Here is a 27,149-nt window from a genome sequence, read left to right on the forward strand (position 1 = left end):
GCTGGGATGACCAAGTCTGAGATTAGACACAAAGAATTTAAGGTGCCCATGGGACATCCAGGGTGAAATATCTAGTGGGTGGTTAGAAAGATTGGTCTAGACCTCAGGTGAGTGTTGGAAACTAAAGACATGGGCTTGAAAGTTGTGACATTCAGATGTGTTTGAGGCCATGGGAATAAGTGAAACCACCTGGGGAGACGTTGTGATTTTAATTCTGTGCATTAAATCAGAAGGCAGTAGTGGGCTTCAGTGATTCATGAAAACAATCTGAAAACTGGTTGAGAAATTCCAGATTCTCTTCTGTTATCAAAAGGTTCTGGAAATCTGGAAAGGCAAGAATCGTTCAGTGTCTTCCTTTGCAAAGTGGATTCAGAGAATGATTCTAATTTATTTGAGTCATTGAACCTTAAACCTATGAAGGACATGTCACTAGATAGGTCCCTGACTGACAGAAATAGTATGGACCTAACAGAAGCAGAAGATATTAAGAAGAGGTGACAAGAATACACAGAAGAACTGTACAAAAAAGATTTTCACGACCCAGATAATCACTATGGTGTGATCACTCACCTAGAGCCAGACATCCTGGAATGTGAAGTCAAGTGGGCCTTAGGAAGCATCACTATGAACGAAGCTAGTGGAGGTGATGGAATTCCAGTTGAGCTATTTCAAATCCTAAGAGATGGTGCTGTGAAAGTGCTGCACTCAATATGCCAGCAAATTTGGAAAACTCAGCAGTGGCCACAGGACTGGAAAAGATCAGTTTTCATTCCAATCCCAAAGAAAGACAATGCCAAAGAATGCTCAAACTACCGCACAATTGCACTCATCTCACATGCTGACAAAGTAATGCTCAAAATTCTCCAAGCCAGGTTTCAGCAATACGGAAACTGTGAACTTCCAGATATTCAAGCTGATTTTACAAAAGGCAGAGGAACCAGAGATCAAATTGCCAACATCTGCTGGATCATCAAAAAAGCGAAAGAGTTCCAGAAAAACATCTATTTATGCTTTTTGACTATGCCAAAGCCTTGACTGTGTGGATCACAGCCAACTGTGGAAAATTCTTAAAGAGATGGGAATACCAGACCACCTGACCTGTCTCCTGAGAAATCTGTATGCAGGTCAAGAAGGAACAGTTAGAACTGGACATGGAACAACAGACTGGTTCCAAATCGGGAAAGGAGTACATCAAGGCTGTATATTGTCACCGTGCTTATTTAACTTATATGCAGAGTACATCATGTGAAACGCTGGGCTGGAGGAAGCACAAGCTGGAATCAAGGTTGCCGGGAGAAATATCAATAATGTCAGATATGTAGATGACACCACTCTTATGGCAGAAAGCAAAGAAGAACTAAAGAGCCTCTTGATGAAAGTGAAAGAGGAGAGTGAAAAAATTGTCTTAAAACTCAACATTCAGAAAACTAAGATCATGGCATCTGGTCCCATCACTTCATGGCAGATAGATGGGGAACTGGAAACAGTGACAGACTATATTTTTGGTCTCCAAAATCACTGCAGATGGTGACTGCAGCCTTAAAATTAAAAGATGCTTGCTCCTTGGAGGAAAAGTTATGACCAACCTAGATAGCATATTAAAAAGCAGAGACATTACTTTACCACCAAAGGCCCATCTAGTGAAAGCTATGGTTTTTCCAGTAGTCATGTATGGATGTGAGAGCAGGACTATAAAGAAAACTGAGCACCAACGAATTGATGCTTTTGAACTGTGGTGTCGGAGAAGACTCTTGAGAGTTCCTTGGACAGCACGGAGATCCAACCAGTCCATCTTAAAGGAAACCAGTCCTGAATATTCATTGGAAGGACTGATGCTGAGGCTGAAACTCCAATACTTTGGTCACCTGATGTAAAGAACTCATTGGAAAAGACCCTGATGCTGGGAAGGATTGAAAGCAGAAGGAGAAGGGGACGACAGAGGATGAGATAGTGGGATGGCATCACCGACTTAGTGGACATGAATTTGAGCAAGCTCTGGGAGTTGATGATGGACAGGGAAGCCTGGTGTCCATGGGGTCCCAAAGAGTCGGACATGACTGAGCGACTGAACTGAACTCTCTAACTCATCTTTGTATTCCAAACTTATAACATTAAAAGAAAATGGGGTTTAACATCCTAATTTGGAATAAGAGAAGCCTTTCAGTCTGTTGCATTTATGCAATGCCACATGAAGTAAATCAAAGAAAAATGAAAAAGGCAACTTAAAAAAATGTAATAGTTGCTGGAAAGAGGTATTTGAAGATCAGCTTTTGATCAGCATGTGCCATCTAAGCCTTTAATTTTTAAAATGCTCGAGCACAGTAATCTATTTTCATGCTGTGAGTGAAAGAAAGGGGAAGATTATAATTCTTTTAAAGAGAAAGACTGCTGCTTGCCATCTCAGAAAATAATAGCATTGTGTTCTGAAGCTGGAAGCCCACCCTGCCCTTAGCACCGCAAGCTGTGCTTAAAGGAAAAGAAAATATGCATGGAAGAATACATCACACTATATTTAAAAGGGATTTTTTGTTAGCTCTGTGGCCAAAGAACCTTGAGATTCTGAAGAGTAGACAAATGGATTTTCAGGTGCAGAGGTCTTTCCTAGGTGCCCTCCCAAGTTCACATGGCCTCCCCGTCACCGCCTCCCCCTGCCCTGGCTTCCTCACAGAATGTTCCCTTGTGCTCTTGGCTCCCCTCCACCAACAGAATATGCGTGGGTTCCTCTTTTCCTTTCTTTTGTTATCAGGCTGTAAAGAGTTTTGGGTCAGAAAATCAGAGTTCCTCTTGCGTATGACACCGTAAAATGCAAAAAAGAGGCGATCAAGTGTGAGCAATCAATCTGCAGGGTAGGCCGTGTGGGTCTCCAGGTGGACACTTATGGGGAAGTGGAGATGCGTGTGATGTCCAGCAGGTGGCAGTGTGAGCACATGGCAAGGCCCGTAGAGGTACCCTTTTCCCGAGGGCCAGGACCTGTCCATCTCTGAGGGTTCTGGTCATCTCTGAAGGTAGGTTTCCAGCCCTTTACCCACTACCTTTTAAGTCCTTAACAAATCCTTAACAAGTCTTTCCATCTGATAATTTGTAGAAGCATCACTTGTCTCTCTTCCATTGGTGGCTTATTTTGAAAGGCTGAGCTTTTTGAATAAATGAGCAAACTACACAATGTGAAGGGAAATAAAATGGTTGATAGCCATGTGATGGCAAGTTTGTTTGCCTCAAGCACTTTGTTAGCAGAATGATCAAATAAGGACAAGGTCGTGGTTTTGATCTCCGTAGAGGCTAGCTAGCTTTGTTCTATTATGTGGCCAAGGGTTTCATCTGACATGTGTTGAACCACCTGAAAATGTCTGTTTTGCATATGGGAGTCAGTGTGTAAGTGTTGCTCAGTCAAAGAAGTTCACTAGGGTTAAAAAAAGATGATTGACCTCAGAGTCATGCAGACATAGGTCCAAATTCCTGCTCTGTCACACGTGGCTGTGTAACCTCAGTAAATTACTCTCTCTCAATCCTCTTCCCGTCGCCATAGTGCTGTGTGAAGGTGACAATGTAAAGGAAGTCGCTGGCATACTGTAAGTGCTTGAGCAAGAGCAGCTAGAAATAGTAATGATGTGAAAATCCATTGACTGTTCCCATGGCAACGTGCCTGCATTCTTTGTATACCAAGGAGAGCCTGGTTTTGTTCTGGTGCCCTGTGAAGATACAGTCATTTCTGAGCTTCAGTGGAGCATCTCTTTAGAAACTTCTCCTTTCTCCTCTTGCTGGTCTCAGGCTACTGAGAGGAGCCTGAGGTGGAGGACTGTCTGGGTTAGAAAGAGCAGGTTAAGTGTACAGTGTTAGCATATCGCTGTGTCCCATGGCCAAATATAGATGACCTTTGGATGATCTCCCTGTCTGCAGAACTCTGAATGGAATATGAGATACCTAGGTCAGGTGACCTCTCCAAGGGAAGAGCACCCAGATTCCTGGCCCTATGATCACTCACACACATTGTTACTTAGCTGGCACTCCTAACCTCTGTTGCTGCTGCTACTGCTGCTAAGTCGCTTCAGTCGTGTCCGACTCTGTGCGACCCCATAGACGGCAGCCTACCAGGCTCCGCCGTCCCTGGAATTTTCCAGGCAAGAACACTGTAGTGGGTTGCCATTTCCTTCTCCAGTGCATGAAAGTGAAAAGTGAAAGTGAAGTCACTCAGTCGTGTCCGACTCTTTGCGACCCCATGGACTGCAGCCTACCAGGCTCCTCCGTCCATGGGATTCTCCAGGCAAGAGTACTGGAGTGGGGTGCCATTGCCTTCTCTGTAACCTCTGTTACATCCATGCTATTCTTGTAGGGATCAGTTCTCCGTCTCAGTGCATGGCTCCACCATCCATGCAGTTTTGTTAAGCCAGGTACCTAGGAGCCATGCTGGGTATCTCTCTCTCTGCTTTTTGACCTGTTCACCCAGTCTTGTTCAGTTTTATTTTCAAAACATCTCTTAAATCCATTCCATGTCTTATCATCTGTATTTACCATCCCTCTTGTCCACGACATCCTAATTCCTTCGAGATCTCTACAGTGAACTCCCAGTGGTGGACCTGCATTCACTCTGTCCCTTCGCTAGTCCCTTCTCTACCCTGAAGTTAGAGTGGTCTGCCTGCTCTCTCATTGCCTGTAGGGTCAGGGTGAAACTCTTGACCACTACTTACACAGTCCTGCCTGGTCTGTCTTCATTTCTCAGCTGCAGTTCCAATATCCTGGCATTAGTTCCTTGGGTTTGCTACTATCCTTTCCACCTGTGGACACTTGCCTGTGCTTTTCTCTCCTCCATTTCATCTGGTTAACACTATTAACCTTTCCTCAGTTCAGATATTACTTCTTAGGAATTCTTTTTTTTTTCTTAACCACCCCAGTTAGGTAAAGTAATAATAATGAAACAGCAAATCCTTATATAGTAGTTATCAGGCACCAGTCCTCTCTATGTTAACTCAGCTTATTTAATCTTCATAACAACCCTATGTAGTAGATATGCTACTGTTACCCCTGTCTTACAGATAAGCAAACAGAAACATAACGAGGTAAGTACACCGACTTGCTCAAGGTTACCTGCCTGATTAGTGGTAGTGCTAGAAGTCAAACCAAGGCCAGCTGGCTGCAGAGCCTGCCCTGGGTCTCGGCCTCGCTCCGTGGTGACGGGGGCTCACAGCGCCATCTCCTCTGTGGCACGAACTGCAGGTGCAGGTTTGCCTTTGGTTATTGGAACATTTATGTCCCCAAAGAGACTGTAGGCTCCATGAAAACATGTTTGCTTTTTGCTCTCCTGGCAGCCTTTGCCATTTGTGGCACACAGTAGGAGCTGAGTAAATGCTTGGATGAGCAAATACACGTGGATGGGAACTATGGACATGGACTTCTCGGTGCTTCCACATCCAGGCCAGACACGCTTTACGTGATCTAGTTCTTAGGACAAGCTAATGAGACAACTCTGTCTTCATCTTTCAGCTGAGAAAACGTAGGATTAAAGAGGCCCAGGGACCTGCCTGAGGGCAGGAGTGAGGCAGGGTGTCATCCACATGGTCTGACGTCAGAGCTCAGCATTCTGCACCTTGCCATGTTGCTTCTTCTTGCCTTTTTTCCTGACCTCCTTTCCTTCTCTTCTCCTAATGTTGTTTTCTCCTTCTCTTCTTCTAGGTCCGTGAACAAGATCTTCTTTTCTCAGGATATGGGAGGCATCAGCACGGTAGAAAACTAAGCTGACCATCTCTCAGGAGGAAGGTAGGCTATGGCTATTTAGTGCCAATATTACTTCACTTTGAGCTCTTAATGACTGCAGACATTTTAAGTATATTTAGTAAGTTTATTTAGTTTTTTTTGCATTTGGTCACACTGTTATCTGAAGGCAGGGATTTTTACATTTTTTTATCTGCAGGTTTCAGAACACTGTGCCTTCATGAGTTCATCTTTATGCCAGATGTGGGAGAGTAGGGGGGTGGTGCTTTGCTTTGGCAGGAAGACGCAGAAGAATAGCCCTGGTGTCAAGAGGCTCACATTCTTGTGGGGAGAGACTGACATACAAACAAAATGCCACGGAGCAGTGTGTCATATGGACGGGGGCAGGGGGAGGGTGGTGGGCTCTGGGAAACCTTCATAGAGACATCTGCTCCACAGACCTGTGTGTGGGACTCTGGACTTCCTGCCCAGGGCTAAGGTTCCATCCTTGTGAAATTTACAATCTAGAGGGAAAGAAGTTTGTTCAGTAATTTCAGATTATAATTCATATTATGAAGGAAAAGAGCAGGGTAGGATGAGAGAGAATCACAGAGCCATGATTCAGTCTGGGGAGATGGGAAAGGGTCTCAAGAGGATGAGGTCCTGGAGCTGAGCAGGGGAGAAGGAGTGGGTATGAGGCCCGCTAAGGACAGGTGTCCAGGATTCTTGAAGCAGGAGCTGGTGCTCACATGAGCCAGGAAAGGCTTGAGGTTGGAATAGCTACAGACGGTCAGTGTGGCTGGAGTGCAGTGACCAAGGGAGACAAAGTGAGGGGTCAGATCAGGCAGGGCCTCGCAGGCCATGGTCGGGGGACAGATTTCACTCAACTATGATGGGAACACAATCACTGAAGGTTTTAAGGAAGTGAGTGCCATAATGGGATTACTGTATACAAACAAGGCTGGTTGCATTTTGAAGAATGAATTAGACAGGGACAAACAGGAAAGTGGAGAGAACAGTTGGGCGGAGGTTTGAGTCTGCTAGTAGTTTGTAGGATACTATGGCTAGAGTGTGGCTCCTCAAGGGGATTTCAACAAGCAGAGGTGGTTGGACTGGAAGGGAACGGAATGTCCAAAATCAGGGAGCAGGAGGAAGCAAGGCATGGTAGGGAAGTTGCTCTGCAAGGAGCAGAGGGAGGGTGGTGGTGAGAGTGCTGAGCACTGTAGTGCCCACAAGTCTGCCAAGAAGATAGAACTGGGAGATGGAGGTACTAAGCATTTAAAGCAGATCATTAACAGATCAGCTTTGCTTTGCAGAAAGAGCTCTCCTGGGGTGCTCCAAGGAGACTCAGTGGGAGGGGAGATTGGAGCTTGGTGGTTATTGAAATAGCCCAGAGACAGGAGATATGGTGTTTTCCCAGTAGTTGTCAACAGTGATAACTATCATTTATCAAATGCCTTATGACATGCGAGCCATTGTACCAAGTACCTGACATATGTCATTTCTAATCTTTGTCACTAAAATTCCCCACCACACGTCCTCTAAGAGGAGCACAGGGGAGGAGAATGCTCTGATCAGATACCCTCTCCTAGCAGCCATGGAGCCTCTCAGCACTGCATGGGGTAGCATTCTGCTTCTATAAGGAAGTCACTGTTCTTTGATGTAGCAACTTTTCTAAAGGCAGGAGAGCTGAATGCATTGAAGAAGTGAGATTTGAACCCTAATCTCTCTGATTCCAAAAACCATGTTCTTTCCATTATATCAAACAGTTCCTCATATCTCTAGCAAAACCTGTGGTGATTAATTATTTATATGAATGGTTTCCTTTCTCTACTAGAATTTGCACTTGTTGAGAATGGGCACGCATGCTAAGTCACGTTAGTCACGTCCAACTCTTTGCAACCCATGGACTGTAGCCTGTCAGGCTCCTCTGTTCATGGGATTCTCCAGGCAAGAATACTGAAGTGGGTTGCCATGCCCTTCTCCAGCAGATCTTCCCGACCCTGGGATCGAACCTGTGTCTGTTATGTCTCTGGCATTGGGAGGCAGCTTCTTTACCACTAGCGCCACCTGGGAAGCCCTTGTTGAGAACAGAGACTGTGTATTATTCATTCCTGCACCCCCAGTGCCAAGCACAGGAAGTGGCACAGAGTAGGTATATTTTGACTAGAAGAACCTATATAGATGTGGTGAATATACACAATGGACTATTACTCAGCCATAAATAAAAATGGAAAATCCCCATTTGTAGCAACATGGATGGACCAAGAGAATATTGTACTTAGTGAAGTAAGTCAGACAGACAAAGAAAAATACTATACCACTTATATGTGGCATCTAAAAAATAATACAAATGACTCTATAGACAAAACAGAAACAGACTCACAGACACAGAAAACAAACTTATGATTACCAAAGGGGAAAAGGAGGTAGGGGATAAATTAGGAGTAGGGGATTAGCAGATACAAGCTACTTACAGAAAATAGATAAGCAACAAGGATTCAGTATATAGTGCAAGGAATCATATGCAATATCCTGTACTAGCCTATAATGGAAAAAAATCTGAAAAAGATAGCTGAATCACTTTTCTATAAACCTGAAACTAACATGATATTGTAAATCAACTCTACTTCAGTTTAAAAACCTCTATTGAACAGAGGGTAGTTCTCCTATTAAGAATCTGAAGCCCTCTTTCATTGCCCACTTGAGTGCCTTGTCTTGTGCTGTGAGAAACAGCACACGTGAAGAGCTGCTGGCCCATGTTTCCATCTTTGTACTGAAGTCGTCAGTCCTAATGGCTGAAGGGAATACAATCAGAGGAGAAAACCCCATGTTCTGTGCTGACTTTCCTCCAAACCTACTCACACTGATGCTAACTTCTCCAAGTCCACATGCCTTTAGTTTGAGGTCCTTCACTGTAAAAGCATCGGCAGGGCTGACAAGTGGAAAATCAGATTGTAAGTTTATCATGAGGTTATGGGTTATAGGCATCTTATGGGATTTGAGAGTTATGCACACACATTACTGCAGAGATGCAGGTTTGCTGAAAGAAGAGATGATAATTGTACAGCCGATTAAAATTCACACTGCGTAACACCAACATTTTCTCCCAGTGCTAGCTGACAGTAGGTTTTAATTATGCAGTAATAAAAAAAACCCCAGAAAAACAGCAGTAAATTGCAATCTATTTCTGTGAATGATCTTAGTCCAATAGCTAAAATCTACAAATTATATAAAGCAAATATTTCAAATTAAATCACAGAATGTTTGTAGAGCCCTGTTTGTGCATAAGGCATCAGCATTTTTTTAATTGCCATCTTGCCGTCCATGGTTAGAGAGCATGATCATTGAGTAGGGGATGCGGGGCAAAATGAAATTGGCACATAGGGGAGGGGCTAGGAGTGAGAAACCAGAGGCTCTGGGACAATAAAAACGAATTTAAGGGAATTCCCTGGTGGTCCAGTAGTTAAGACTTAACTTCCAATGCAGGGGGTACGGGTTGGATCCCTGGTTGGGAAGCTAAGATCCCACATGCCGTGGGGTCAAAAAATATAAAACAGAAGCAATATTGTAACAAATTCAATAAGGACTTTAATAATGGTCAACATAATTTTTTTTTTTTAAAGGAATTTGAGTGGTAGGGCCAGTGGAGGTCTTCCTTGGCTTCTTGCAGCTTCTGGGATCAGGCAAGAGCAAGTGCTCTGCACTGCTGGCTGGGCATAGAGATGAGGGATCAGCTATGCCCAAGGCCGAGACCACAGTTTGTTCACTTTCTCAGAGCATAACCTGTTGGTGTTGGGGGCTCCAGGCTGCAAGGAGGGCATGGCTGTCTCAAGCATCTTATTTCCCTGTCCTCTTAGCAGTGCTAAACCTCTCTTTGAAGAGTTATGGTGGAGCCTGAAGCTTATAGAGTTTTGGGATCCCTCAGAAAGAAAACAGTACAAAAATATATTTTCTTTTGCAGAGTTTATAAAAGTATATGACCTTGCCAGGACTTAAGTTTAATTAATTTCACTTAAATCCATTTTTATCTGTGACCCTTGGGTTCTACACTCTTGAAAGGTGTAGAGTGTCTTGAAGATGTTTGTGAACTTCGTGTAGCCAAGAAAACCCATGGCAGGCAGGGAAAGCAGCACCTCTGGCCTGTCACTCACTCAGTTGTACAGGTGGGTTAGGATGTATCTAAACCAGCAGCCATTTCTTGAATGTTTCCTTTGTGCCAGGCTCTGTGAGCAAGGCCAGTGCTTTGATGCTTCGTACTCTAGCATAGTGTGGCAAAGTAGCTTTCATTTCATCCCTTCCCCAAATAATGTTAGCATTAACTAGTCACTTTTTAACAATTTTTATTTTATTTTGGAGCATAGTTGATTAACAATGTTGTGTTAGTTTCAGGCACACGACAAAGTGATTCAGCTGTAGGTATACATGTATCTATTCTTTTTCAAATTCTTTTCCCATTCAGGATGTTACAGAATATTGAGAAGCATTGCCTGTGCCATACAGTGGCTTGTTTAACCAGCTACTTTGAATGACAGAAACTGGGGTGGAAGGAACACTTTCTTAAGGGCCTATGTATGAATTTGCTGTTGCAGACTTTGCATTAGCTGGGGGTTGCTTGCATTTTTTCCTGACAAGATCTTGGTATCCTGTGACAGTGCTCACGGTGGCACTAGAAGGGTCCTGGCTTTTTGGGATATCCTGGCACATGCCCTGCCCCCTCTCCCCCACACCAGGCTCCTACAACCAGTATCAGTGGCTGAAAACGACCATGATTACATAGATCCTAGTCCTTAACCAGGACAATTCATAGGAATCATCTGAGGCCCTTGATAAAAATGTCTGATTTCTGGAGCTTTCCTGACTTCCTACAACAGAAATTACAGAGACAGAGCCTGTGAATTTGTACTTTTAGCAAGTACTTTAGGTGTTTCTTAACATCAAGCAAGTTTGGGTATCACTGAACCAAAGAACATGTGAAACACATTCTAAGGTAATAAGGGAATGTGAGTTTTCACTGGGTAAACTAATTGAATAGGTGGGAAAAGAGGGAGGGCCATAATATTCCTAACAATGAGTGATAAGAAGTAAAAAACAGAAATAATGTAATCATGCAGTTATTGCTCACCAGGTACTACACTAAGCATCTAATGACTAGATCATTTAATGCTCCCCACAGATCTTTGCGGTGGAACCTTTTTAACCTCCCTTTTACAAGAGGGAACACATAGTAACTTGCCCAAGTCATGTAGAGGATGAACTCCAGATTTGAACCTCGGCAGCAGTATGCTGGAGTCCATATGCTTCCTGCTATTTTATACAGACTGAAATATTGTCTAATCCTGGAGAAGCTACACCGCTCAACATGGGGGTTAGGGGAAGAACCTAGAACACTCTGCCAGCTGCAATGGAACCCCTTAAAGACACTCTGGTTCAGTATCCAGGGTCCTGAGACTGCTGTGGTGTGGAAGGCAGTGAAGTGGAATATCATCAGTGTGAGTTTGGATCTTGTGTGTGAAACACTGTGGGTCTCTCTGAGCAGTTAGCTGCACTGATGCCCTTGATCACGTGAGAGGGGGTGTGGCCCTGGGTGAGAGAGGTACCCGGGGGCAGTAGCAGGAGTGGTGTTGTGTCCCAGTCCACCTGCTGGAGAGCATGATTAACAGTGTGGTGTGGTATCCAAGAGCCTTTGTTCACTGTGTGACTGTGTCCATTTTCTTTTTTAAAAAATTGTATTTATTTATTTTTAGCTATGCCAGGTCTTTGTTGCTGCTTGAGCTTTTCTCTAATTGTGGTGAGTAGGGGCTAGTCTCTGGGCTTCAGTGGTTGTGGCTCCCAGGCTCTAGAGAACAGGTTCAATAGTTAAGGTGCTTGGATTTAGTCACTCTGCGGCATGTGGGATCTTCCCTGGATCAGAGATCAAACCCATGTCTCCTGCATTGGCAGGTGGATTCTTGACCACTGAACCACTCAAGCAGCCCGACTGTGTCCATTTTCTATTGATGCTGTAACAGATTACTATAAACTTGGCAGTTTAGAGTAACACCCACTTATTTTCTCAGTCATGTGGGTTGGGAGTTTAAGTAAAGCGTGGCCCTCTGCTTAGAGCCTCACAAGACTGAAATCCAGAAGTTGGCTTGTTTGGGCTCTTATCTGGGAGTTCTGGAGAAAGTTCCACTTCAGACTCATTCAGGTTGTTGGCTGAATTCAGTTTCTTGCTAGTATAGAATTGAAATTCTTATTTACTTAATAAGTGACTTCTTTAATCTTCAAATAAAAAGTGGCATATCAAGTTTTTCTCATCCTTTGAATCTTTGGTGACTTCATCTGCTACCAGGCAGAGAAAGATTTCTACTTTCAAAGTCTTATTTGATTAGGATAGGCTCACTGAATACTCCAGGATAATCTCTTTACTTTAAATGATCAGTAGTCTAACTGATTAGTCAACTGATTAGTTACCTCAATTACATCTGCCATGTAATTGTATAACAATGCAAATTACACAGTCAATGTTCAGTGAGCAAAGGCCATGGGGCCAAAATTCTGTCTGGCACAGTGACCTCAGACAAGATCTCTTGGACTTAGTGGCCTAAAAGAAATGCCAGTTTTCATAGATATGTGATATGTACAGAAAGCAAGATATTTTGCTCTAACAGAAGGAGTTATATATTATTCTGAAATTCTGTGTTCCATTACAAGACAGCATATATTTTCCAAATAATGACTTGAAAGCTAAGAATGAGCTAAAATAATTTCTTTTGGAAAATCTTCTAAAATAATACCAGAAGCAGAATGCATCATTTATCCTGCCCATCCTCCACCTACCCTCCCACCTCCTCAGTCACCAAGTTGATTTGAAAGTTTTCAAAAATCCTTTTCATTAAATTCTGAAGTGTAAAGCTAATAGACCATTAAACAGTGATAATGCCAGATTACACTTTAATGTGTCCCCCCCCACCCAGAAAAAGCATACCTCCAAGCAACGCCATTTAAAAAGAGTATTTGAACCAGTGTCTAATTTGAAGAAAATGAATACCTTGAGAAATAACATGGATACTTTATAATTTTTCAGTCAAAAACTGTTAAAAGAGAAGTTCTCATGTACTGCAATTTTTTTTATACTAATTCACTCTAAAGTATTTCTCTTCCACCATGCCCTTTGCAGAAGTTTATTGAGATTCACACTCTTCTCTAAGTTATCGGAAATGAATGTGGTCTTCTATTCTATGTACACTCCAAAGAACATGTTGGCATTGAATAATGACAGTAAAGATGGAAAAAATGAAAAACTAAACGTAGTTCTAGTTTCCAAGATTTAAATGCATCATATTTTAAGGTTGACACCTTCATATACATGCTATTTCTTGGTAGTACAGAGAGAACAAACAAGAAGCTTAATTTTTCTGAGTACAAAACAATGGGAAAAAAATCTATTTTTAATTAGTTTGGGATGATATGAATGATGAGAGCAATGCAGACTCTGTATTTTATTTGCATTGTTTTTATAGTTGCACAGGGATAAGTGACCTTGAATTCAGTATAATGAATGAGCCCTTTAATCAACTTTTATATGGATGATCGATTTGAAAATTTTGCTTAGCAAGATAATCCATAGCATGCTGTTCAGGATGCATGTGTCTGACAGCTTTGTGCAGCCCATTATGGGGCAAGTTGTAATGTAGTGTTAGTCGTTCAGTGTTGTCTGGCTCTTTGCGACCCCAGGGACTGCTGCCCGCCTCTGTCCATGGAATTCTCCAGGCAAGAATACTGGAGTGAGTTGCCATTTCCTTCTCCAGGGGATCTTCCCGACCCAGGGATCAAACCTGGGTCTCCTGCATTGCAGGCAGATTCTTTACAATCTGAGCAACACAGATTAGATGGGGCAAGTAGACAGAGGTAATATACCTATGTTCTATTGTCACTTCTGCAGCGTGATCCCACTTACACTGAGTATTTTATTTTTATGAGAATTGAAGTTATTCATATTCCTATGAGTTCCTTTTAGAAACATTAGAAAATACAGATAAAGAAAAAAGAAGAAAAAATCATTCCATGTCACAGATAGCCTCTTTTCCTCATGGGGTGTATGTGTGTGTGTGTGTTTGTGTATACACATATACACAAACATATATATCCTCTATATATCTACATACTTTCGGCTTTTAAAAAATTCACATGTAGATAAATTAAGCTATGTACTATGTTGTATATATACTCTGTGTCTTCAGATAGTAGCTGGTGTCTTGTGACAATGTTTACTGTGATTTCTGATTATAGTCACAATTCTGAAAATTTAGTGTTGGCGAGTTTTTGGTTTTGATCATTTGAGCCCTGTGCTTCAGAGATCCTTGTGCTCATCCAGCATTTCAGCATATTCCAAAAGGCTGAATGGATGAGTGGGTCAGAGGCTGAAAAATAGCTAAATTCTAATTACCAGTTCAAAACAGTATTTTTGGATTTCCCCATTCAGTGCTCCAGGGCTCTGTCTCCTGCTACAATTACATTCTGTAGGGCTTTCAAAAGTCACTTCGCATAATTCTGCAAATCCTCAGAGGCTGATAAGCATCACAGATGGAAAATCAATCTGATATTTGTTGTCAAGAGACAACAAATTAGCCAGGGTTAGAGTCAACACCCCTTCATTCCAAGTCTATGGCATCTCCCGATGCTTCACTCCAGCTCTGCCTCAGGAAAGGGAACCTGGTACAAATATTTGCATGCTTTATGCAACCAAGAAAACTTACTTTGAAGTAAATAAAACTTCAATGATCATATCCTAGCCTTTCCCCCAGAAAACATTTACTTTTCAAAATATGTCCAAGCATATTTTGAAAGCAAATCTTTAATCCTATACAACTTGAACATAAAAATATTTTCAGTAAGCCTCTTTAAATATTTTTAAAGACAATGAAACTATGAATTATAAACAAAAAGTAATTTCACATAAGAAATACAACAGTACTTAAACTGTTAAAGGAGAGGAGTGTTGCCCTTCGAAGGGAGTTTCTATGAGAGGATTTGTTTTTGAAGCTGTTGTTTTCGTAACTATTTTGAAATTCATCCTAGCTTCAGGATCAGTTTATAAGGTATACTAGGAAAATACTCCTATTACCTGGTAGTCTCACTACTGGTATTTGAGCAGACCCAAATGTATTATCCACCTTGAACATCTATTTCAGTTCTCTCCATGTAATGTTTACATCTTAGAGACAAAATGAAGTAAGAATAACTCTTCCTTGATGGTGATTTGCTATCCTAGAGGCTGGGATAGCCTCTGTTCAAAGCAATGTAGACCAGGCCCTGAAGATCATTCTGAAAGAGAAGTTCCAAAAATGTTCTGAGCAAAGCCAACAGTGCCTGTGAGAACCGTGAAGACACATTCTACACTGCCTACCTTGTAGGAGATAAAAAATCATTTGGATGTTGAGTTATGACACATTGTTCAAACGATCAGTTTCTATTACTTTGTATGTTGATCTAGCATATACACTTTCTATATTATTTATAATAGCTGTCATTCTTTTCACCTGACAAATCAACAGTGAGAATTTCTTTGCCACTAGAAAATATATATGAGGAGTTACTCTTTTGGAAAGATAGTAAGGGTTGAATAATCGAAAAACAGGGTTGTATTGAAGCAATATAGTTTCTGCTGTACTGAGTTCAAGAATCAGCTTTTTCTTTGTAAACATGAAAAGTTTGTAAGTGAGGTCCATGTAGAGAGCCAAAAATAAATCTATATTTAATCCTTCCAGTCACTGTTAACAGACCTACAGTCCCAGTAAAGAAGGGAGAAACACAGAGATGTATAGAAATGTAGTGGCGATGTATAGAAATGCAAGCAGAGTGGGGGAATCGAGAAGTGTCTGCCTGTGCCTTTACATTCCTCCCCTTTTGTATTTTGGCCAGGACAAGGCAAAATAGACTGGATCAGAGGACCAAAGGCTGGTGTTAGAAGCCTTTATGTAGGCACTAGCTCTTATTAAAAGATGCGCAGGTAGAAGGATACGTGAGTGGGGGGAGTCTTTGCGCTACTTACAATATAAGCAAGATTGAGAGTCCCTGTGAAATGTGCACTTTCTACACTGGTCAGTGAAGTCAGGAGTAAGGAATATTTAAAGAACAAAAAAGACATATGAATTTTTTTTAAAGAAAAGAGGTCATTCATGTATAAACATAATATTTGGCCTTACTACAATGCATAGTGATTATTTCGAGGAGATGACCCACAGTATTCATAATTTTTGTTAAAATGTCTCCATTATAATAACTGGAGGACTGAAGATGAACAAATACTCAAATAACTGCTGAAACTACTGAATATTTTACTGAAATGCAGTCTTTCCCTACCATCCTGAGGAGAAATAGACAAGGATTTGTAGAGTGATTTATTTCTTAGTGATCCTTTTCTTAGGTAGCTTAGATCACAATTCAACCTTTGTCCTTGAATAGAATATAATTTTCAAAATGAGGTTATTATATACATGTATGCAGATATAATATATAGTGTATGTAATAATGTTCTTTCTCACTTATTGGATACCAACAAAGGCCTTTTTCCCCCAAGGGGGACTATGTTAAGTTGCAAATACTTTTAATATATTAATTTGCGTGAAATGTTACCATCTATTGACCAAAGGTATCATGCTTTAGAAAAATATTAAAAAACAACTGAACTTTTTTTTTTTGCATATGAGATTAGATCCTCAGTTTTATTTCTGGTGGTGTTTGTAATGAAACAGCAGGAAAAAAAGTCATGTAGTTGCCCCTCTTTAAAGCACATCACTTGTGGTCTAGGTCTTGAAGTGTTCTTAATTAGGCAGACAACCTTGTTAAAGGGAAATGGAAATAGCCAATAACTGTGCATGAGATCTAATGAAGGCATTACTGAGGGAACCAAAGAAAATATAAATCTGGACAAAAAAGAGCCATCATTCCCTTTGTGTGACATTAGTTTCTTAAAGGAATGAAAAAAGATTCAGTTCCGAAGAGTACATAGAAGTTCAGTTTCAAATAATTTCAAATAGTTTTAAGAGTACATAGAAGTTCAGTTTCAAATAATTTAAAATAGTTTCAAGAACACCTGAACTACTTGACTTTGATTTTCTCCAAGCATGTCTTTAAGCTGGTTGAGTAAATACTGGGAATGACTGAGTGGGATATTTCAAATCAAAACTGGGTTTGAGAACTAAGGTTTAGGACAAGAGAATTAGAAAAGGATCTTAACTCCTACATAAAACAAGGCACCCCAGTGAAATTTCTAACAACCAAGTGAATCAAACCAATGTAATCAGTACCCTCAATGCTACAAACACAGACACATGCTGGATAAAAGCAAAATAACAATAACAACATAATAATAATGAAACCTGAGCTTAAAAGGTGAATACCGAAGCACAAAAATGGAGAGGGAACTCAAAGCCAGAGCAACAGAACAGAATATATGCACTTAGGCTATAGAGAGTTAGAGGGGAGCTTTTGCATAAAGCATGGAAGATTAAATGGCTACCACATTCATAGAAAAGAGATGAGAAAACTAAGGAAATAGCAAGCAAGTTTTCTGGCTGCCTGGAGCTATAAGTGAGGCAAAAACAAAAGTCAGTTACAAGAAATCAAGTCCCCAAATTTAACTTATTTTACTATTACAGTATTAGAACTACAAGCTGAGAAATTATCAACAAAACTGTTTTGAAGTCCTCAGAGAAGCAAATAGTAAGCCACTAAATGTGGATTCTTCCATAAAACAGAGCCCTTAAGGCATCTCAGACAATACAACCCTCACCGAATATGAGTTCATAATTAAAATGGTAAATTATGTGAGAAAATTATGCATCAGGACAGAAAATTAGCTGGTGCAACGTAGAGGAGAATTAGTACTCCAAGCAGAGAAAATAGAACAATCTGCAAGAGTCTATATAATAAGTATAATTAAAGGACTTTTGAGCTTAATGAAGGAATAGAAACTGTAATAAATACGAACTGATGTATAGAAAAAGAATATGTAGATTTGAAAAAATTCAAGTAGAACCTCTAAAATAAAAAAAGCTATTAAAATTATCAACAATACATCACTTAAATAACATAGTAAGTACCAAAAGGAGATAACTGACCAAGTGGAGAGGGATCTGAGGAAGGTACTAGTGGGCTGAACCTAAAGATAAAAAGAAAGACAGACAGTAAGTACTGGCTAAGAAACATGGAGGACAGAAAGAGAAGGCCCAATAGAAAGATGGGACAAAGGCAATAATTTCATTTTATAATGCCTGATTTTTTGCAGAATTAAAGAAATATATTAGTGCCTAAGTGGAAGAAGCACACAAGTTCTAAAGAATATGAAATAGATTGACACACAGACATCCTATGGTAAAAACTGCAGAACCATTTAAGGCATAGACAAAAATGTAAAAGCAGCCAGAGAGAAAAACCAATGCCCTGTTGACAGTTATCAACAGTAGACTGCAAAAGAAAATAGAATAATAGGTAGAAAATTTTAAGGGAAAATCACTGTTAACTTAGAATTCTAAACCAGGTTAAACTATAATATAAGAATTAAGATAAAATATAGACATTTTCAGATGAAGAGGAGCAGGGCATTTATGACTTAAAGACTCTTACTCTAAGAACTACAGAAGAATGTACTCCAGGAGAGAGGAAATTGAACTCAGAAGAACTTGGAAGTGGAAAAGCAATGGAGAACTAATATTGCTGAACATGTTGATAAATCTGAATAAGCGCTGACTATAAATATAATATTCACTTAAGTGACAGTTAAAGTGGAAGCAACATTTCCAAAGTAATATCATGGAGCATGAGGGAATGGTGCAAAGAAAGAGTGGAGTGTCTATTGTTTAGGAGGATACATTAATTTCAGTCTCTAAGTTATGTTTTCATGTTCAAAATGTAGAAGTAATAAGTAAAAAGAGTAGAAAGAAATCAAGTCAGCAAGCCAGTAGTGGGAGACAAAGGAATTAAGAAATTCTATCGGACAACAATAGGAAAGAAAGAAGAAAAAAATTGAAAACAAAATGAAGAGGTTAAATGGTTATATACATGAATTTTACAGAACTTTCAAAACACATACACATATTTTATAATCATATCAGGCATATTAAGGATTATAATCATATGAGATAGGTGATAAATGAGAGAGGGAAATAGGGAAAAAAACAAAAATTAAGAGTGTGAAACTAGTGATAATTTACTGAAAAATGTGATTAATTCAACTCTTTGTCCTTGATTTATTATGGAGAAAGGAAAGTCAGATGAAAGTAAAGAGATAGAAAAAGAACATATCAGACAAATAGTAACTGAAAAAAACTTGGCATAAGAACGTTAACATCAAACTAAATAGATTTAAGGCTTCCCTGATAGCTCAGTTGGTAAAGAATCCGCCTGCAATGCAGGAGACCCTAGTTCGATTCCTGGGTCGGGAAGATCTGCTGGAGAAGGGATAGGCTACCCACTCCAGTATTCGGGCCTGAAGAATTCCATGGACTGTATAGTCCATGGAGTCTCAAACAGTCAGACACCACTGAGCGACTTTCACTTTCAAATAGATTTAAAGTCACAGAACAATATTAGGAGTAAAAGATAACTGTGGATAAAAGAGACAGTTTACCAGTAGGCTATACCAAAAGAGTGGTACAACAAATGCACTATATTATAATGTAGTTTCAAAATATAGAAACTAAAAGTGCACAGAAATGCAGGTATAAATTGATAAAGTCCACAGTCATAGTGGGAGATTTAATAGACTTCTTTCACAATCAGTTCAATTCAGTCGCTCAGTCGTGTCTGACTCTTTGTGACCCCATGAATCGCAGCACGCCAGGCCTCCCTGTCCATCACCAACTCCCAGAGTCTACCCAAACTCATGTCCATCGAGTTGGTGATGCCATCCAGCCATCTCATCCTCTGTCATCCCCTTCTCCTCCTGCCCCCAATCCTTCCCAGCATCAAGGTCTTTTCCAATGAGTCAATTCTTTGCATCAGGTGGCCAAAATATTGGCATTTCAGCTTCAACATCAGTCCTTCCAATGAACACCCAGGACTGATCTCCTTTAGGATGGACTGGTTGGATCTCCTTGCAGTCCAGGGGACTCTCAAGAGTCTTCTCCAACACCACAGTTCAAAACCATCAATTCTTCAGCGCTCGGCTTTCTTTATGGTCCAACTCTCACATGCATACATGACTACTGGAAAAACCATAGCCTTGACTAGACGGACCTTCATTGGCAAAGTAATGTCTCTGCTTTTCAATATGCTATCTAGGTTGGTCATAACTTTCCTTCCAAGGAGTAAGCATCTTTTAATTTCATGGCTGCAATCACCATCTTCAGTGATTATGCAGCCCCAAAAAATAAAGTCTGACACCGTTTCCACTGTTTCCCCATCTATTTGCCATGAAGTGATGGGACCAGATGCCATGATCTTAGTTTGGCAAATTGGAAGTGGTCAAACAGGAGATGGCAAGAGTGAACATCGACATTCTAGGAATCAGCAAACTAAGATGGACTGGAATGGGTGAATTTAACTCAGATGACCATTATATCTACTACTGTGGGCAGGAATCCCTTAGAAGAAATGGAGTAGCCCTCATGGTCAACAAAAGAGTCTGAAATTCAGTACTTGGATGCAGTCTCAAAAACGACAGAATGATCTCTGTTCGTTTCCAAGGCAAACCATTCAATATCACGGTTATCCAAGCCTATGTCCTAACCAGTAACACTGAAGAAGCTGAACTTGAACGGTTCTATGAAGACCTACAAGACCTTTTAGAACTAATACTCAAAAAAGATGTCTTTTTCATTATAGGGGGCTGGAATGCAAAAGTAGGAAGTCAAGAAACACCTGGAGTAACAGGCAAATTTGTCCTTGGAGTACGGAATGAAGCAGGGCTAAGGCTAATTGAGTTCTGCCAAGAGAACGCACTGGTCACAGCAAACACTCTCTTCCAACAACACAAGAGAAGGCTCTACACATGGACATCACTAGATGGTCAACACCAAAATCAGATTGATTATATTCTTTGCAGCCAAAGATGGAGAAGCTCTATACTGTCAGCAAAAACAAGACCGAGAGCTGACTGTGGCTCAGATCATGAACTGCTTATTGCCAAATTCAGACTTAAATTGAAGAAAGTAGGGAAAACCACTAGTCCATTCAGGTATGACCTAAATCAAATCCCTTATGATTAGACAGTGGAAGTGAGAAATATATTTAAGGGACCAGATCTGATAGACAGAGTGCCTGATGAACTATGGACAGAGGTTCATGACATTGTACAGGAGACAGGGATCAAGACCATCCCCATGGAAACAAACTGCAAAAAAGCAAAATGGCTCTCTGAGGAGGCCTTACAAATAGCTGTGAAAAGAAGAGAAGTGAAAAGCAAAGGAGAAAAAGGAAAGATATTCCCATCTGAATGCAGAGTTCCAAAGAATAGCAAGGAGATATAAGAAAGCCTTCCTCAGCGATCAATGCAAAGAAATAGAAGAAAACAACAGAATGGGAAAGAGTAGAGATCTCTTCAAGAAAATTAGAGATACCAAGGGAACATTTCATGCAAAGATGGGCTCGATAAAGGACAGAAATGGTATGGACCTAACAGAAGCTGAAGATATTAAGAAGAGGCGGCAAGAATACACAGAACTGTACAAAAAAAAAAAAAGATCTTTCACAACAGGTAAGTAGAAAAACATACAGAAGAATGGATCAACACATTTAACAAGCTTGACTTAATATTTAGACAGATATAAGTTTATTGATTTATATATATCCCTGCCCCTTAAAAATATAGAGAATGCATGTTCTTCCAAATACAGACCCAATATTGAAAAATACTAACCACATACTAGGTCAAAAGTGAAGTCTTAGTATGTTCCAAAGAATGGCTGTCATATAGATCATGTTCTCTGTCCATAATTATCCTTTTTTTTAACTAATAAAAATATATCAAAATAGTATCTAAAAAGCCCTCAAAATCAGCAACCCCATTTATATGGAAACTAAACAACACACCTAAACCCAAAATAGTGATCCTATGCAAGGACTTTTCTGTTTTTGAGTAATAGTTAAGTTCAAGAATGCCCAGGAAGGCACAAAATGTAATAAAGTCCATGTATACATATACAAATCTCTGTTATCTGGCCCTCAGAGCAATCTCAAGTATGTGTTTCTGTTTCCACTTTTACAGATGAAGAAAATGGAGGTCAGTAGCTTGCACAGAGTCACATAACTTATAAGTTGTGGAAACAGAATTCACCTCCATTTTCTTTAGCACTGGCATAGAGAGAGACATACAACTGGAAACTGCCCGTGAAGAGAAGAGAAGGAATGGCTAATCTGTACAAGAAACCCAAGAGAAGGAAATGCAGTTGATTCATTCGTTGGGCAATTATTCAGGGAGTCAATATGTAGAGCTCACAAGTAAAGGCATGTGAGCTCTTTAAGGAGTTGATGCTGGGTCATCAGGCTTTCCCAGAAGAGAGAATAGTGCTATCTCTTGTTTTAATAGCATTTTGTAAAATTTAACTCATGTAACAAATATTAGATATTATCATGCATGTTATACATTGCCCAGAAGTCCTTGTGCTTCCTGGAAGCTTTATGGAAAATCTGCATTATTTTAGTGGTAAATTCCAGATAACAGAGTTTATGCTCAAAGAGTAGCATGAGAACTTAACTAGGACATTTTCACTATCTCCCTGGCCTAGAGGGTAAAATAAAGTGACGCACAGTGAACTTTGTGCATGTGTGTTTGTGATTAAAGTAATTCTTTTTTTTAAATTATGTAACCATTTTTAAATTGAAGTATAGTTAATTTATAGTATGTGTTAGTTTCAGGTATGCAGCGAAGTGATTCAGTTATACACAGTTTTATATAGATACTTTTTTAAGATTCTTTTCTATTATAGATTATTACAAGGTATTGAATATACTTCCCTGTGCTATATAGTAGGTCCTTGTGGTCTGCCTATTTTATATATACTAGTGTGTGTATGTTAATCCCAAACTTCTAATTTATCTCTCCCCTGACCTCCATCACCATGATCCCCTTTGGTAATCCTAAGTTTGTTTTGTATGTCTGTGAGTCTATTTCTATTTTGTAACACATCAAAATTTAAAGTAAAATAACAGTATCATGTTTTTTTAATTTTTATAACCATTTTTGAAAACTATATTTTACCCCACCTAGAGATAAATAGGTATCCTTATCTCCTCTTCTTTTGGAAGTAAATGGATTTTCTTCTAGCTGTCTTTTTCATTGAGTGTAGGTCTTTTAAATGTCCTGAAAATGCTGTCCTTTCAATGGGCCAAAAGTTTAAGCTCCTGTTCTCCCAGACAGCCATGGTCCCTAAAACTCTAGTTTTGTGGTGTTAACATTTAATCCCAGGGCACTTCTGGCTGTAGAGTTTGTCTACCATTTTGGTTTCAGCATATTAATTTTATGAGCTTTAGGGGTTTCTGTTTCTTTCTTGTAAGCTGAGCAATGCATTTAAACTTACATTTGCATTTTTTTAATCCAGTGTCTAGATTTTCTGTGGCAGGTGGGCTTTTCAGAACTTCTAGTCTGACAAGCATATCCTTAAAGCATTCTCCTTACTGCAGTTAGAGTGAAATTTCCAAATATGAGTCTGATCATATCTCAGTTTACTGTTCAAAACTCATCAATGACCTCAATAACTGTAGAGATAAAGCCCATATTCTTCTTTTTTTCTAGGATGGTTAATTTATTTCTTTTCTTTTTCAACTTTTAAATTTTGTATTAGGGTGTAGCTGATTAACAGTGTTGTGATTATTTCAGGTGAACAGTGAAGGGACTCAGCCACACATATAGAGGAGCCCACCATACTCCTCTGCCCACATGATTTTCCAGTGGAATATGTATCCATTCTGCCCTAAACTCCTCTTCCGCCCAGGCTGCCACATAATATTGAGCAGAGAGTTCCATGTGCTATACAGTTTGTCCTTGTTGGTTATCCATTTTAAATATAGCAGTGTGTACATGTCCATCCCAAACTCTGTAATTATCCCTTTCCTCATCCTTCCCCCTGACAACCATAAGTTCATTCTCTAAGTCTGTGAGTCTCTTTCTGTTTTATAAGTTCATTTGTATCATTTCTTTTTAGATTCCACATATAAAGGATGTCATACAATATTTCTCCTTCTCTGTCTGCCTTACTTCACTCAGTATGACAATCTCTAGGTCCATCTATGTTGCTGCAAACAGCATTATTTCATTCTTTTTAATGGCTGAGTAATATTCCATTGTTATATATACTACATCTTCTTTATCCATTCCTTTGTCTATAAGCCCACATTCTTCAAATGGTCCATCAGGACCTGCACAATCTGGAAACACCTCTATCCTCATCAGGTGCCTTCTTCTCTTCACTTAAGCCTGAGAACTCCCTTACTTCTGTAAAGGTGGTATTTCTTTCAGCCTCAAGACTTTCACGTATACTTCTCTCCTGGATCACTTTCCTTGAATGCTCTCCTGGTTCACACTTCTTGGATCACTTTTCTTAAATGCTTTTATCTAGTTAACTTTCTTGCTAGCATCTAAGTTCCATGAGGGGTGGGATCATCTTTGTAGGTTCCTTGCTGCGTGCCACATGTTCTGATATTTTAGACATTCCACAGTATTTGTTGAATGATGTGGTTTAGTCTCTAAGTTGTGTCTGACTCTTTGTGACCCCATGGACTGTATCCCACCAGGCTCCTCTGTCCACATAATTTTCCAGGCAAGAATACTGTGGGTTGCCATTTCCTTCTCCTTCTTCCCCACGCAGGGATTGAACCTGGGTCTCCTGCATTGCAGGCGGATTCTTTACCAACTAAGTCACAGGGAAGCCCAATGATTCCCATAGGATTCACTCAATAAGTGAGCTACTTGTCTTCATCTTTACACTTACTTTTCCTCCTCAGTTCATTGTCTTTTCAATAGGACCATGCATTGTCTTTCAGGCTAGAAATTGGAGCCATTCTAGTCTCCTCTTTCTTTTACACTACCACTGGTAATCAATAATCTTGCTAAATATCTAAGAAAATTATTCTTTCTTTTTAGTCTTACTACCACTATCTTGCCTGAGTTCATTATTTCTTACTTGGATTATTACGTATTACCTAACTGAGTAACTTGTTCTAGCTTGGCTCCTGCAAACAAATCTATTTTCCTTCCCTTCTTAAAGTTCTTAAATGTTTGCCCACTAATGCGTTAGTCTGACGTGCACATTTATTTTCTTCTTCATCTCCCATCCCTCTCTATTCCACATGCATCACAAGTTTGAGCTACGTTAATCAAACTTTAATAGAGCACCTATTACTTGCCAAGCTATATACTAGGAACTGTAACCTACTGTAATCACTGCAGTTACTCCTCTGAAACTCTGAGTTTGTATTTTCCTCGGGAGGGAACAGAGATGTAGAGGCGGAGAAATGACTTGGTCTCTAGATCATGTTGCTGACCTGTGGCAGAGCCAGGACTGAAAGCCAGATCTTCTGAGCTCCAGAGCCCATGTTCATTCCATTAGTGTGTTTCCAGGAAAAAAGTTTGAGAACATCTTGGAGAAGAATGAAATCTACCATTGAGTCACTGAGGCAAATGGCAAGATGATGTCATGGTGATATAAAAATCAGATGCCAATTAAGAGATGCATTTTTAAAAGATCTTAAAGGAAGCTTTTTGTTATTTTCTGTTTTTTTTTTTTCTTTTCTGGTTTCTCTCCATCTCTTCCTTTCCCAGTCCATGGAAACAAAATCAAATAGTAGTCCTTAGAAACAAACTCAGACCTACCCCAACCCTAGACAAAATTAGAGGATAGGGTTGTTTTTGTTGTTGAACTTTTTATTTATTTTGAAATATAACCAATGAACAATGTGGTGAACAATGTGGTTTCAGGTAGACAGCAAAGGGACTCAGCCATACAAAAACATTTATCCATTTAGAGGGCAGGTTTTCTATGAATCATTTTGATATGTCTTCTGATAGAGTTTAGAATTATATTTTCCTTGACTTTCAGTCTTAAGATTCACTTATTACTGTTTGATCCTCATGTTTTTTCCTGTCAGTCATATAGAATGAGCACCTGCGGTCTATGTGTGCCCCCCGTTTCCTTTCTTGGGTATTGCCAGGTCCTGTGGGGAAGCAGTAAAGAATCTGCCTAAAATGCAGAAGACATGGGTTCAATCCCTGGATCAGGAAGATCCCCTGGAGGGGGAAATGCCAACCCACTCCAGTATTCTTGCCAGGAAAATCCCATGGACAGGGAAGCCTGGTGGGCTATAGTCCACGGGGTCGCAAAGAGTTAGACATGACAGCACAGATGTACATGCATGCGTAGAGCCTAAATAGCGGTTCTTAGAGCTAGGATCCTGATTCCCTGAGCCTTCCACTTACCTGCTCCTCCTTGTTGTACCTCTAAATAACTATTAAATTCTTCCTTTCTTCTCCAGCTTCCCAATAGCCTTTTTAACTACTGACTTTGACCATCTCAGATTTATCCTGCACATTATTTCTAGAGTAGTAATCTGTTTGAAGCACAAGTATAACTGTGTTACTTCTTTGCTAAAAAAGAAAAAAAAACCAAACCTCTCAGTGGCTCCTGGTCAGCACAGGGTAAAAGTCAAAGAGCTGAGCATAGCCAATACCTGCCCCTGCTCCAGTTTTCTCTCACAATTCAATGACATTGAATGAATGTGGTTTCTTAAAATGCTGACTTTTAAAAAATCTTAACTCATTTTTTAATTAAATATAGTTGCTTTACAATGCTGTGTTAGTTTCTGATGTACAGCAAAGTGATTCAGTTATATATATACATACAGTAAGACCTTGTTTATCCACTCTATATATAATAATTCACATCTGCTAATACCAAATTCCCAACGCATCCCTCCCTTTGCCCCTCATTGGAAAGTCTGCAAGTCTGTTCTCTACATCTATGAGTCTGTTTATGTTTTGTAAATAGGTTCATGTGAGTCATATTTTAGATTCCACATATAAGTGACATCATATGGTATTTTTCTTTCTCTTTCTGACTTATTTCACTAGTATGGTAATCTCTAGGTCTCTCCATGTTGCTGGGCTTCCCTGGTAGCTCAGTTGGTAAACAATCTGCCTGTCATGCGGGACATCTAGGTTTGATCCCTGGGTTGGGAAGATCCCCTGGAGGAGGGCATGGCAACCCACTCCAGTATTCTTGCTCGGAGAATCCCCACAGACAGAGGAGCCTGGCAGGCTACAGTCCATGGGGTCATAAAGAATCAGGCATGACTGAGTGACTAAGCACATCCATGTTGCTGCAAATGGCATTATTTCATTCTTTTTTATGGCAACGTATTATTACATTGTTTATATGCACCACTTCTTTATCCATTCATCTGTTAATAGACTTTGACGGCTTCCATGTCTTCGCTAATGTGAGCAGTGCTACTATGATCATAGGGATGCGTGTTTCTTTTCAAAT

At 40.0% G+C, this 27,149-nt stretch overlaps 1 long non-coding RNA gene across 1 annotated transcript in view; it reads left to right on the forward strand.

Annotated features, from left to right (window-relative positions):
• LOC145503533 (uncharacterized) overlaps nt 1-27,149 on the forward strand; it is a 289,346-nt gene that overhangs the window by 134,029 nt on the left and 128,168 nt on the right. Inside the window, exon 5 of the long non-coding RNA XR_014051546.1 lies at nt 5,668-5,751. This is a non-coding gene — a long non-coding RNA (uncharacterized LOC145503533). The remainder of the gene's footprint in view (nt 1-5,667; nt 5,752-27,149) is intronic.

The sequence above is a fragment of the Giraffa tippelskirchi genome, chromosome 4 (genome assembly GCF_054371585.1).
Source record: "Giraffa tippelskirchi isolate mGirTip1 chromosome 4, T2T-mGirTip1v1.2.pri, whole genome shotgun sequence".
Lineage (NCBI taxonomy): Eukaryota > Metazoa > Chordata > Mammalia > Artiodactyla > Giraffidae > Giraffa > Giraffa tippelskirchi.